Here is a 12,126-nt window from a genome sequence, read left to right as displayed (position 1 = left end):
AAAATAAATACAAAAAAAAGTGAAATAACAACATATAACTAAATCAAAAAATTTCCCTCTAAAAGCAGAAAGAGAAGTCTTGCAAACTCAAGCATCAATAACCAATTCACTAACTGTTACTCCTAATCTAATCCTTTGTAAAAAATATTAATAGTCAGCATGTGCCGGTTGACAGATTTTTATATTAGTTTTTTTTTTTTTTTACATTCATTTTAGGATTTGGCTACTGGCATTCATATAGTAGAATGTTTTTTATGCATCATTAACATAGGGCTGTGTGCTGTGGAACATTTAATTACAGATTACAGGCATATTCTAATACAAGTACTCTAAAACCGATAAAAAGCAATATAAAAGCATAAGTAAAAGCTCAGTATGTGCCTACAATTGGCGGCAAAGATTTTCTTTAATCCTCTACCATAACCAAAATCTGAAAACAGACATATTTGTCATACCACTAAAGAAAAGCAAGACCTAATTATTCATGCATTTAGTTTACTTACGCGTACTTCTTATAGCACCTTAGTTGTGTGGCACTTATGAACATTAGTTATCTTGGTTATAGTTATCTTTATAGTTATATCTTTAATCACATATTTTTTGCATGAGAAAATTTAGAAAAAATATAGTCATATTGTGTATTTCATTGTATATTTATTTCTGGGGCTACTCAAATATATTTTTGATATTCTTAAATTATGTTATATAATAAATATATTTATATTTTATATTTAATAAATATTTTTATCCCTAAGAAAATATGTTTGTTGTTAATTTAGATTTTAAGTCCTATCTGTGCACTAATTATGAGAGTATGGTTTATATTATGTGTTTTTTCGATAAAAATATGCATGTGCGTGTATATATATATATATATATATATTTATACAATCATGATTTCCATTTATAATAAATTCTTAAAACATTATTTTACGCATATGTGGATTTTGCAGCAGCAAAGAATAGACCATATTACATATCTTAAGGGAGGTCTAGTAACATGCCTGATTAAAATTATTTACATTGTCCTTAAATGCATCAACGCAGACCCATCATCCCTGAGGGAACAGTGATTCAGAGTTGATGCTGATGTAGCTTGACTTCTTAGCAGCTCCATACACCAAAACATCAGACTCTGCTGAGTCATGTTGAGCTGTATTAAATGCATTAGGTTGCCTGACTGGTAACCTAAAAGAATGAGCAGTAAATGGTGTTTGCAAAACAGATGCTAGCATATAAAGAAATGGTATTTCCATTAGCACTATTGTCTACATTTATTTATATATACATTTATATTTTATTATACGGCAGCAGCAAAAGGCATGCATTTTATTGAATCGTATGCCGTCTCTGCAGATGCTATAATACCAGATGTATGCCTTGTGGAATGACTGGTATCTTCACATCTCATGAACCCAGAAAAAGAAGCGTTAGCCCAGCAGGACCTCACTGAAAACCAGAAAACAATCTGGCCCACCTCAACTCTCAGGCAACCAATCAGGGTTCATTTTACATAAAGATGAAAGCACATCACACTTCGTAATTTTGAGACAGTCTCGTTGACTTCAGGATAAATATTTTGCACAATATTATTTACCAATATATTAACCACCTTGCAGTTAAGCCCGACCTTCGCTCGGGCAAAAAAAAACTGCAAGGATGGTTAAGCCCGAGATTTTGTACATCCATACTTACCTGGTCCCCCTGTGCTCATCCAGCGTCGTCCTCCATCGATGATCGTCCGCCGATTTTGTATTGGATTGGATACAAACTTGCGTATCCAATCCAATACAAAAAAAAAAAAATAAAAATAAAAGTAAATAACTTGGAAATTCAAATTTATATTTTGTATTTGATTGGATACAAACTTGCGTATCCAATCCAATACAAAAAAAAAAAAAAAAAAAAAAAGCAATTTAAGAATTTTTAGGTTTAAGCCAATAGAAGTGTGTTATAGCAAAACTCCTTACCTAAAACATGTATAGGGACAAAACATAATCATAGAAATGGACATGACTAGGGAGATGTTGCATTAAAATATTATTCTAATATTTATTTGTTGTTTAGATATTAAAACTTTCATATACATGTTTAACAATTAAGCTAATCTGATAAAATTCTTATGAATAGCATTTTTCTAAATAGCGATTTTACTTTCTCTTATTTTAAAGTAATAATAACAAACTAACATTTAAACATACTCTGCTGGCAGAAAATGTGTTTTTTTTACAAAATCCACCTTGGACAAAAAGATTACCTATTTGTTCCCTGAGGTCATTGATGATCTAGTCAAATGTAGCAGTGTCAGCATGCATTGGTTAATTGAATATATACCTTTAAATTAAAGATATTTTAGGCTTGAGGTTTTTATTATCATGTTTTTGAGGCTTATATTATTTGTTTATTTGTATAAAAAAGCAGCTTTGTATTTCTATTGGATGCTCACAAATGCATGAAAATCTCTAAATTATTATTATTATTATTATTATTAAACAGGATTTATATAGCGCCAACATATTACGTAGCGCTGTACATTAAATAGGAATTGCAAATGACAGACTAATACAGACAGTGATACAGGAGCAGAGGACCCTGCCCCGAAGAGCTTACAATCTAGTAGGTGGGGGAATTTCACACACAATAGGATGGGACAAATGTGTTGCACTTTTGTGTAACGAAAATTGCATTAACTACCATCTGCTACTGATAATAAATAGGATTGTTCACAGTCAGCACTGTGGTGATTTCCTAATTGTGTTAGTTAAAAAAAAAATCCAGCAAAACAATAATTCAATAACATCAGATTGAGACGATTTAAAAATCGGTTCTTACATGCCTTTTTTAACTCTTTTTAAAAGTTTAGTGTTTTGATCAGTCTCTTCACCAATATTAAATGTAGAAACAAAGTAAAAAAAAAAAAGCATAATATATAACGTGCTGTCCGTAACTCTGCATGATTATCCCACAATCAGTGCTTGAACTCCTCCACTGGAGTGCAAGTAACAAAAATTGTACTCACCAGATGACATGTGACCCTTAAAAAGATCTCAATGCACCTGTTTGATTAAATAATCCAGATGTACTGTAATCATCCTTTTTCTATATTTCAGAATCCTTCAAAAGTGTTAATCTTCTTGTACTCTCCTCTTTACTTTATACACCAATATATGCTTATAATCCACACAAAAATGTTTGAAATAATTTAAAAACCTATTAGTAATAGCAGCCTGAACTTACATTCCTTGGTGGTTTATAAGTATAACGATATCCAAAAAATGAGTATGCTGTAAGTTTTAAAAAGTACTGTTTAGTGGGGAGAAAAGCTTTTTTCATGGCAACAATAAAATTTCAGAAATCCACTGAATAGTTGGTAGATGCTACAAAGCTGACCATGGTCTCACGTTTTTATTAAACCCATAGGGTTCTTATCCTTAGCCAGACATACAGTTGGGGGTCAGAAATGGGAGGGCAGCCAGCATACATTCACTCATTCTGCAACTAGTGATGTAACATGGATTTTAATATTGGGGTGGTATCCTGTCCATAAAGAGTTCAGAGTTTGGGGGGTTCTCCAAGTATATTAGGGGGGCTTATGTTGAATTCTGGAAGTCCTTTAATAAGTAAGTGGACAAATATCTGGGTAGTATGTCAATACCCCACTGATTTCCCCACATAAATGGAAATACAGACAGCATTCACACATAGTGAGTGATTCCTACTGATTTTCAAAATTAAGTCAATTAACATCCCCAAAAGTAAATCCATCATCAATTAATGCACATCAATCACATTGTAAAGTTATGTCACATGATCTGACATCCAATGATGTTTCCCCTCAAAGACCATTTTCTAAATGACAGATTCCCTGCAGTGCTGCAATAGCATCAAAAGTCTAAAGTAACCGAACAAGGTGTTGTCACTCTGGGTCAAGGAGACCAGTTTGAAAAAAGTGATCAAAAAAATAAAATAAAAGCATGTTAAAAGAATGTTTTTGAAATGTAGGTTAAAAAATCCATTGTTAGATGGTGGTTATTGGTGGCGGTGGTTATTAGTATGTGAATTTAGCATCCAAATACTTTAATCAATAATAAACAATAGGTTATTGATCCAAATCAGTACCCAATATTAACCAAAGTGATATTTGCATTAATTTCATTCAAATTCTATTAGGAAGTGCCTATTGCATTTTTTTTTATAGCAGTACTTATTTTATTATTATTTGTGATTTTTTTTTTACTTTGCTTTTAATGTTGGAGATGTACTGCTAAGTAAGACAAGAAAACAAATAAAATTCTAGGGTTATGTGGTTATAATGTTTTTATTTATTATACTTTATGGCAATTTGTAAAACACATACAATTTAATAATATTCAATAATGGTGATTGCTGATATATATTGTTTCTATATATTTTTTTATATATATTTTTGTTCAATACAATATATAGAAAAACGTATTTAATGTTCTTATTTGTAATATATAAATTAAAATACTTATTGCATTTGTCGGCTAGTAATGAGTGTAATCCCATGAATGAACCTCAGTGAAATGTTTAAACGAGGGTGAGTGGGTTGCTCAGCCTGTGAGGTTTTGTGAGATTTATGATAATGTTCACTACAATAAGGATAGACTGACAATTTTTTTTTAATCTATAGGCATTTTACAGTGTCATCCACTGACACACCTGAATGGTAAGTAAATGTTCGTTTGCCGTTGTTTCTTCTGAGATGTGAGAAAGTGAGCGTGAGGGAGGGTCTACGGACGCCTTTCCCACTCCTCTCCAAGGCTTAGGCAAATATTTATGTGCAAACTGGCCTGAAAGACATCTAAAGACAGTCTTTTTGTTCTTGTTTCTCTGATGGTTCTTTGATATCCATTAGGAAGTTTTAGTTAGTTTTAGCTGTTGAGCAAATTGTTTCTTTTTTATTTTTCAACAGTATAAAATTATACGTAGTCTATTGTTTGTCCGTTATTTGGCAAGGTGATTTACCGAAGGCTATACATTTTATTTATGAATTCATTCAAGCTGGGATCACTTAGAATAGAGAGACTAGTGGAAGAGATCAATCCTAGGATATTTAAATCAAACTTATATTCACTGAGCTGGCATTACATTTAATGACCAAACACAACATGTTCTATCAGTTAAAATAGGTTATAAATATTAGTCAGCAGGTTTATAGCATACTATTTTGCACTTCTAATCTGATTAATGACTTGACACTTGGATGTGGGGAATGCTGAATAAACCACCAACTACGTGCAACAGAAGACTTTTTATCCATTTTTTATTATACATCTATATAAAGAAAGCTTTATATCTATCAATCTAGCTTTCATCGGAATAAATAATAGAGACTGAATTAAAAAATTTGTCTTTAGCTCACTGATTACATTATGTTTTTAAGAATATTTCCCGTTTTTATAAAAGAATAAGAATTCAAAGCATGAACAGGGAAATATTTTGGGTGCATAATGTAACGCTGGTAAAAAAAAAAAGTCAACAACGTTTAACTGCAGCAATTGACATTTGGTTAAAAATCAAATCATGCCATGGTTAAAACACAACTGGAGACTATCTGGCCCCAATCCAGCACTGTCGGCTCTGAAAAATGTTTGAAAGCGTGAAACAAGGAATCCAACCTTAATTAAGTTATAAGTCAAGTGAAAAATATGCACACAAGAAGCTACACTACAAAATGAATCCCATACCCTTTGAAATATCTAAGCTACTGGAGTTCAGCCACATAAAAAGCACAAAATAAATTTATGTAGACAAAATGTTACCTTCTTTACAGTCTTCTTAGGCTTTTCCATTTTGACAGTGGTATCCATAAAAAGTAGTCTGATCCTTCCCCTTGTTTTCTTTTTAAAACCAGCACAAAGGATAAAAACCTAAATCATGCATGCAAATCCATAAAGTATTCAAAATCACACTAGTGTGGATTTACACAGTACAGTTATCCTTAATGTTAAGTGTGCCATGTTTTCTTTTATAGATTGCAGTATAAAAGGGAGATCTTTTTAATCGGACCCTAAATCTTCGTTTTGAAAGATATCATACTGTGCTATACCTCCACTTTTATTGCATGGTTCAGCAAATTTTATCTTTATAATGAACTGGCCAGACTTCTTACCCCCTGATGTGAGGTGTAGGGTCAGCCCCAATCGGTACTGCCTCTGTTCATTCTCACTTAATATAACAACGCTAACAAAAAGAAGGAGCAAGATCTCTTTCTATTATGCAGGGATATTACAGCAGACTGGACATTTCATTCTCTTGGATCTTCAGCACAGTAACTATTTTGCTTTATGGGCATAAGTAGGTTTGCATAAAAATGTTTAAATTTCAATTTCAATAGAGTCACTGTGGCTTTGAAAGATATCCTATAAATTATTTATAACAATATTCAGTTACCGGCAATGATTTCTTATCCTACTAATGAATTGAAGAAAAAAGATTTTTCATTTTCTTTATAAACAAATTTAGACAGGTAAGACTGGCCATTTTTTTCCAAGCTGCCAGTAAAGTTTACATATTTTACCTTAACTTTTTTAAGGCAGCATTTTTAGATGTACAATAAAGTTTAATATATATATATATATATATATATATATATATATATATATATATATATATATATATATATATATATATCTTTGTTGAAAAAGCACCAGTACATAATGAAACCAAGGATGTATAAATAGGTGAAGTTAAAAAGTTGGATGTGGTAATTATGAATTAAAATGAATTATTTAAAACCATAAATATACATATTTAATATATTTATTATTTAGCATTTATCAGAGCATTTATCAGAAAACCCAGGCCAGGCATCTGTCATTTGTTTTTTTTATCCAATTTCAGTTATCAGTTTGGTTGAAAGGCAGCTCCTTAAAGGGTCAAGCCTAACTTTTGCCTTTTGTTATGCTGTATTTAAAAATGTTTGATCAGTTGCTGTAGAAACTTTTGCAGGCGACATTATATATATTGCAAATTTGCTTGCTGTAACCCTATGTTTTAAAGAATATTAGAATTCAAGCTATTTTTATATTCCTATATATATATATATATATATATATATATTTATATATACCCTCTTAAAAAAAAAAAGTTTTATAGATTTTTTAACTCAAAAACTGTTAGTATGTATGACAATATTAACATGTATTCATCATGCTCATTTGGTTTTTTTTGTTTCTATAAGGTTTGCAATGTTAGCCAGCTCACACAAAAACACTATTGTTATCATAACCAATATACTGGTTTCCATTAAAAATACATTTATTTTAGACCATAGTAAGTAGTATGAAAACTAAAAAATAGCCTAAAACTGAATAAAAAATAATGACAAACAAGTGTTATATTCTATATAATAGAATTAAACAAACTAAAATTTAATGAAAAAAAATTACAGATGGGGGACCATCTGGTCTGTTAATCTGTCAAAATTTATCATTAATGTCTTTCGTAAGTCTAAGCAATAATCAAAAACCATGTTAACTGCCAAAAATCTCATAGAGTGATAATAGATTGCTACATGGCAAACAGATGGAGAATCACAATTGGAAAAGGTGAACTATAATAGGTGTTAAAGGAATTAACAAAATGAGAAATAAAACAAATAAACAGAGATGTATGCAAACATAACAAATGATTTATTTGCAAAAACAGATATTAAACACAGCTCTCCAGGTGGATTGTTTATGATGCTATGCCATTAAATTATAAGAGAACATATCATGGGGTGGATTTACAATAAGCAAACTTATACTGCTAACAAGACTTGAAAAAATTCCAAAATGATGCGTGTTTTCATATGGGTTTAAAATATAAAGTCTGTTAAACATATGAGGAATTTACCTTACAATAGGGTGGAAAAAACAGTTAATCTTCTAAAAGTCAACCTAAAATAAAGGTATTCGTTTACACATTTCATTACACCATTAGGAAAAGAAAGAAAAATCCTGGAATACTGAAAACAGCTATGGGATATAAAAATAAAATAATGTTTTATATTAAATGCTTATTCAATTTATAGTAACTAATATTTTTCATCAAATATAATATATGTGTTGGTATATTATTGAACACACTTGCCCAATTTTGTTCCTAATAAAATTTAATAGCTACTCCCATCACTTGTTCCACTTATTTTATTCTGCGTATTCATATTTAATTTCAATATATTTCATGTAGAAATTGTATTTTTTACTGTAAGCTCACCTAAAACATGCTATTAATACCCAGTCAACAGCCCTGGGGTGTGTGAACTAATTGTGCACTCCTCAGCAATGCTAAGCACAACAGTGCAACTAAACGATATGTGCAATCTATAAAAGATATATGGTTTTCAAAATTGTACCCGATAACTGAAAAATATGCGTATCAATTTTTTCATCCATTGATCCGAGATGACTAGGGGTATTAGAAATCAGATATTTTTAATAACAATTCTCTTATAGTTTGACAAATCATTATATGTTGAAATATTGTAATTTACATACAAAATAATTGGATAAGCGGAAAGTTCATAAAAGGCAATTTAAAGAATATAAGCTGAAATGTTATATCGTTTTAACACATTGTAGTGACTTCTTTATGAGACTAAAAAATATTTATTAATTGAAATAAAATTATAAAGTATTCCCATTTCTTTGAGACTGTGTGAAAATATTTGAATTTATTTAAATTCCTTAAAGTTTTGAGTCTATAGGGTTAGTCTACTAAGTCTATTGGTGCCTGCCTTTAGTAAATCCAAGCAAAATGACTCTACCATTACTACATACCCACCTTTTTGTTAAAGTAATATATACCTTCCTAGCCTTGTAAATATTTCCAATGTTAAACTTAGAATGAGACTAATTTAGAAAATATGTTCTATCAACCTTTAAAAGTTTTTTATTATGTTTCCTAATTATCATTCTTATTCTCTGCATGTCATTTGTTATTGTGCCCGTCCTCTGGATTTACCCATGCAATGTATACATAGTTTTACATTTTAACATTAAAGACAACATATCACATACACCATTTTTTACCAAGTTTAGCAATTTTACAATATTGTACAGTCAGTTGTTTTCATGGTACAAATGTCTCTAATACAATAAAAAGTGTCTGTGTTTGTATGTTTTGTATTATGTGTATATTTACCACTTGAAAAACCACTTGTTGAATCACACAGTAAAAGTACTGTGCAACCAAGATAGAAATTAACTTCATTTATTGCCATTTCTAACAAGTTATTTGCTAAACGCTGTTTATGGCAGTACTGTTTATTTCACAGAAACATTGTAGCAAAGAACTACAATTTTGTTTTAATCAAACACATAATCCCTTTTATTTCCTTAATTCAGCTGATCAGTTAAAGCAATCTTAACTTAATATAAAAGGCAGTTAATCATAACTTTTTACAAACACTCAAAACTCATATCTAGTAAACTGTCTATTCAATGGTTTCTGAAAAACATATTTTACTGTTTTGGCAGCAAAATGTTAAGCTTTAATTAAAAGTAGTGCTTTAAAACTTTGCTCTGATGCAGACTTTTCTAGCAAAACAAAAAAGCTTAGGAAAGTCAGAAACAGCTTTATTCTAAAAAAAAAATAAAAATGTTTTGGTTGGTTTGCAGTATAGCGTGCAAGAACTGTGCTGTCCTTGCATTACTTTGTCAGCCTGGTTAAATGAGTCGATACAAATACATCCCTTGGGTGAAATGGGATGTGCCTTTCTGCCTGTCGAGGACAGTATGTCTTTAGAAGTTAATGTCCCCTTGCTCACAGACAATCAGAAAACGTAGAAATCTAGAGTGTGTGTGTGTGTGTCTATAGACTAATACTATAAAACTACTACTATACAAATACTATAAAATACTATAAACATAATTTCTTCATATTGAAGTGGAATATGTTACAGTGTTTTTTTTAATTATTTGAAAAGCATGCATTTAGGGTTGCTTTATTACATTGTTATATGTTGAATACCAATCCTGTTTTGATTTTAGTTTTTGAAAGTCTGGAATAGGGCTTAAAAACTTCTTCACATTGTATTGCTGTGTTGCTAGGAAGAATTACCCTCTCAATTTGTATCCTGACCAATGTCTTAAGATAGAATATAACTTGAAATTCAGAATGTTAAAGCTGTCATTGGCCTACCTAAGCAGAAAGGAATTCTAATTTTTTTTTCTTTTTATTTCTTGTTTTAGCTGCAGGACCGAAAGTGAAGAGAAATCTTATGAATGAGGAACAAACAGCAAAAAACTAAAAGACCTAGATTTTGGACATTCATGCATGAACACATGCATTGTTTTTTTATCTTGCAGCTACTGTAAGTGTTGCCACAATCAGAGAATTATATTTTACCATACTGCCATTCCTAAAGTTCGTAACTCCAAAACTAACTCAAAACCAAAAAAATACACTTACCGCAGAGCAGTCTACCCGTCGGGAGGTTTCTTCCATCGGGTCCTGCATCATTGCGGTATCTGTCTTCAGAATGGCGCAGAGGGAGCGCCAGGTGCTGATATCTTCTCCTCTCCTCTTCTGTGTTCTTCTTCCTATGTCACCCAATTTCGCACTGCACAGGTGCGAGATCAGGTGATGAAGATTGGGAAAAAACTTGCTGATCTCAACTTTTTTCCATATTGATGAAAGGGCTTCTTCTTCGCATGCCTGAGATGCTCGGGTATGTGCAGAAGGACCAGCCAAAAGCCTCCCGGGATGCATGACCCCAGATATCCCAGGGGGCTCTGCTCTCCTTTTCATTCCTAATCGCCTAGGCGAATTAAGGAGACAGTGCTGCACCTTTTTTTTTTTTTTTTAAATAAAATTTTTATTTTAAATAAAAAGGTTGTCGACCCTTTTATGTAAATTGAAAATTTTAAGTTTAGGTTCTCTCAAGGTACACCGATTGAACCATGGCCATCTCCATTAAGCCACAACAACTTATTGCTGTGCATGTTGCCTTTACTATTGCAATATTTACTACACATTTTCTGACAGTAAATACTCACCATCAATTCTTGTGATGTGTCCCTGGGTAGTCCCAGTTTTTTGTGTCAATCGTTTTATTGGTTTTTCAAACATATACAACAAAGTCAACAATACCGAAAACTTACACAGTAGACATACATTGAATATTAACCGGGAACAATCCGAAGGAACACAGTAAATAACCTATGGTTGGTATACATCATGGCTTATAAATACTTTCAGTATTTTTGCTCAAGCAGTTGACTGTGATATTTTTTAGCTTGTATAAAAAATAACATATACAAAGATCTAGAGCCAAAAGGCTCGTGGTTGTGAGATACTAATACAAACCATATAACAATATCACAGGTATGGCTAACATAAAAGTAAAACGGGATCCTCCACAAAATTAAGCAAAACAAAGAAAAAAAAGAAAAGGGGGGGAAACAGTATAGAATAACATGGAAGGGGAATTCCCATAACTTAGCTTCTTATATTGCCTGAATTAGAATCCTATCGGATGTCATGACATCAATTTTTCTAGTACCTTGTAGAAACTCCCAGTGACGCCCAGGAATGTCCGCATTGATGCCCACTAAAAATTATGGCAAGACATTTAGCCCAAGGACAGGTTTGGGGTAGGGCAATGGGTGGGGGGGGGATCCGACTGGCCTTCCATAGAAACAGTTCCTAAATGCATTGTGACCTACTCCCAGCAAGGTTCACAGCACTCCAACACTCCGCAAGGTATATTACCACATTGAAGTAAATTGAGGAGATTCCTTAAACCAGTCCCAAGCCAACCAAGTCAACTTATAGTGCTCCAACTTATCCTCATCCTCAGCTATCAATCTTTCCATATATTGAATCTTTTCCATTTCCACCAGCCACTCTCTCATAGTGGGTGCCTGGGGTTGTTTCCATTTGCGAGGTATAATTGTTCTGGCAGCTGTGAGAAAGTGACGGAGCACGTCCCTCTTGCACTCCTTAAAGGACCCAGGGAGAATGGACAACAAGGCCATTTGAGGGGTGAGTTTTAAAGTAGAGCCTGTCACATTATTATAAATATCTGATAGTTGATCCCATAGCCCGCGGATGCCCGGGCAATCCCACCAAATATGTAACAATGTACCCCGGTGAGAGTCACATCTCCAGCAT

At 32.3% G+C, this 12,126-nt stretch overlaps 2 long non-coding RNA genes across 3 annotated transcripts in view; one reads left to right on the top strand and one right to left on the bottom strand.

Moving 5' to 3' along the window:
- The window catches only part of LOC140327751 (uncharacterized), a 180,481-nt gene extending 174,474 nt beyond the window's left edge, over positions 1-6,007 (bottom strand). For both annotated transcript variants that reach the window (XR_011920103.1, XR_011920104.1), the window contains exon 1: positions 5,787-6,007. This is a non-coding gene — a long non-coding RNA (uncharacterized lncRNA). The remainder of the gene's footprint in view (positions 1-5,786) is intronic.
- Positions 6,008-6,242: 235 nt separating this feature from the next.
- The window catches only part of LOC140327750 (uncharacterized), a 32,432-nt gene continuing 26,548 nt past the window's right edge, over positions 6,243-12,126 (top strand). The window contains exons 1-2 of the long non-coding RNA XR_011920102.1: positions 6,243-6,321; positions 10,203-10,324. This is a non-coding gene — a long non-coding RNA (uncharacterized lncRNA). The remainder of the gene's footprint in view (positions 6,322-10,202; positions 10,325-12,126) is intronic.

This window comes from Pyxicephalus adspersus, chromosome 3 (assembly GCF_032062135.1).
Source record: "Pyxicephalus adspersus chromosome 3, UCB_Pads_2.0, whole genome shotgun sequence".
Lineage (NCBI taxonomy): Eukaryota > Metazoa > Chordata > Amphibia > Anura > Pyxicephalidae > Pyxicephalus > Pyxicephalus adspersus.
The sequence above is the reverse complement of the archived record's forward strand: the minus strand, read 5'-3'. Positions and strand labels throughout refer to the sequence as shown.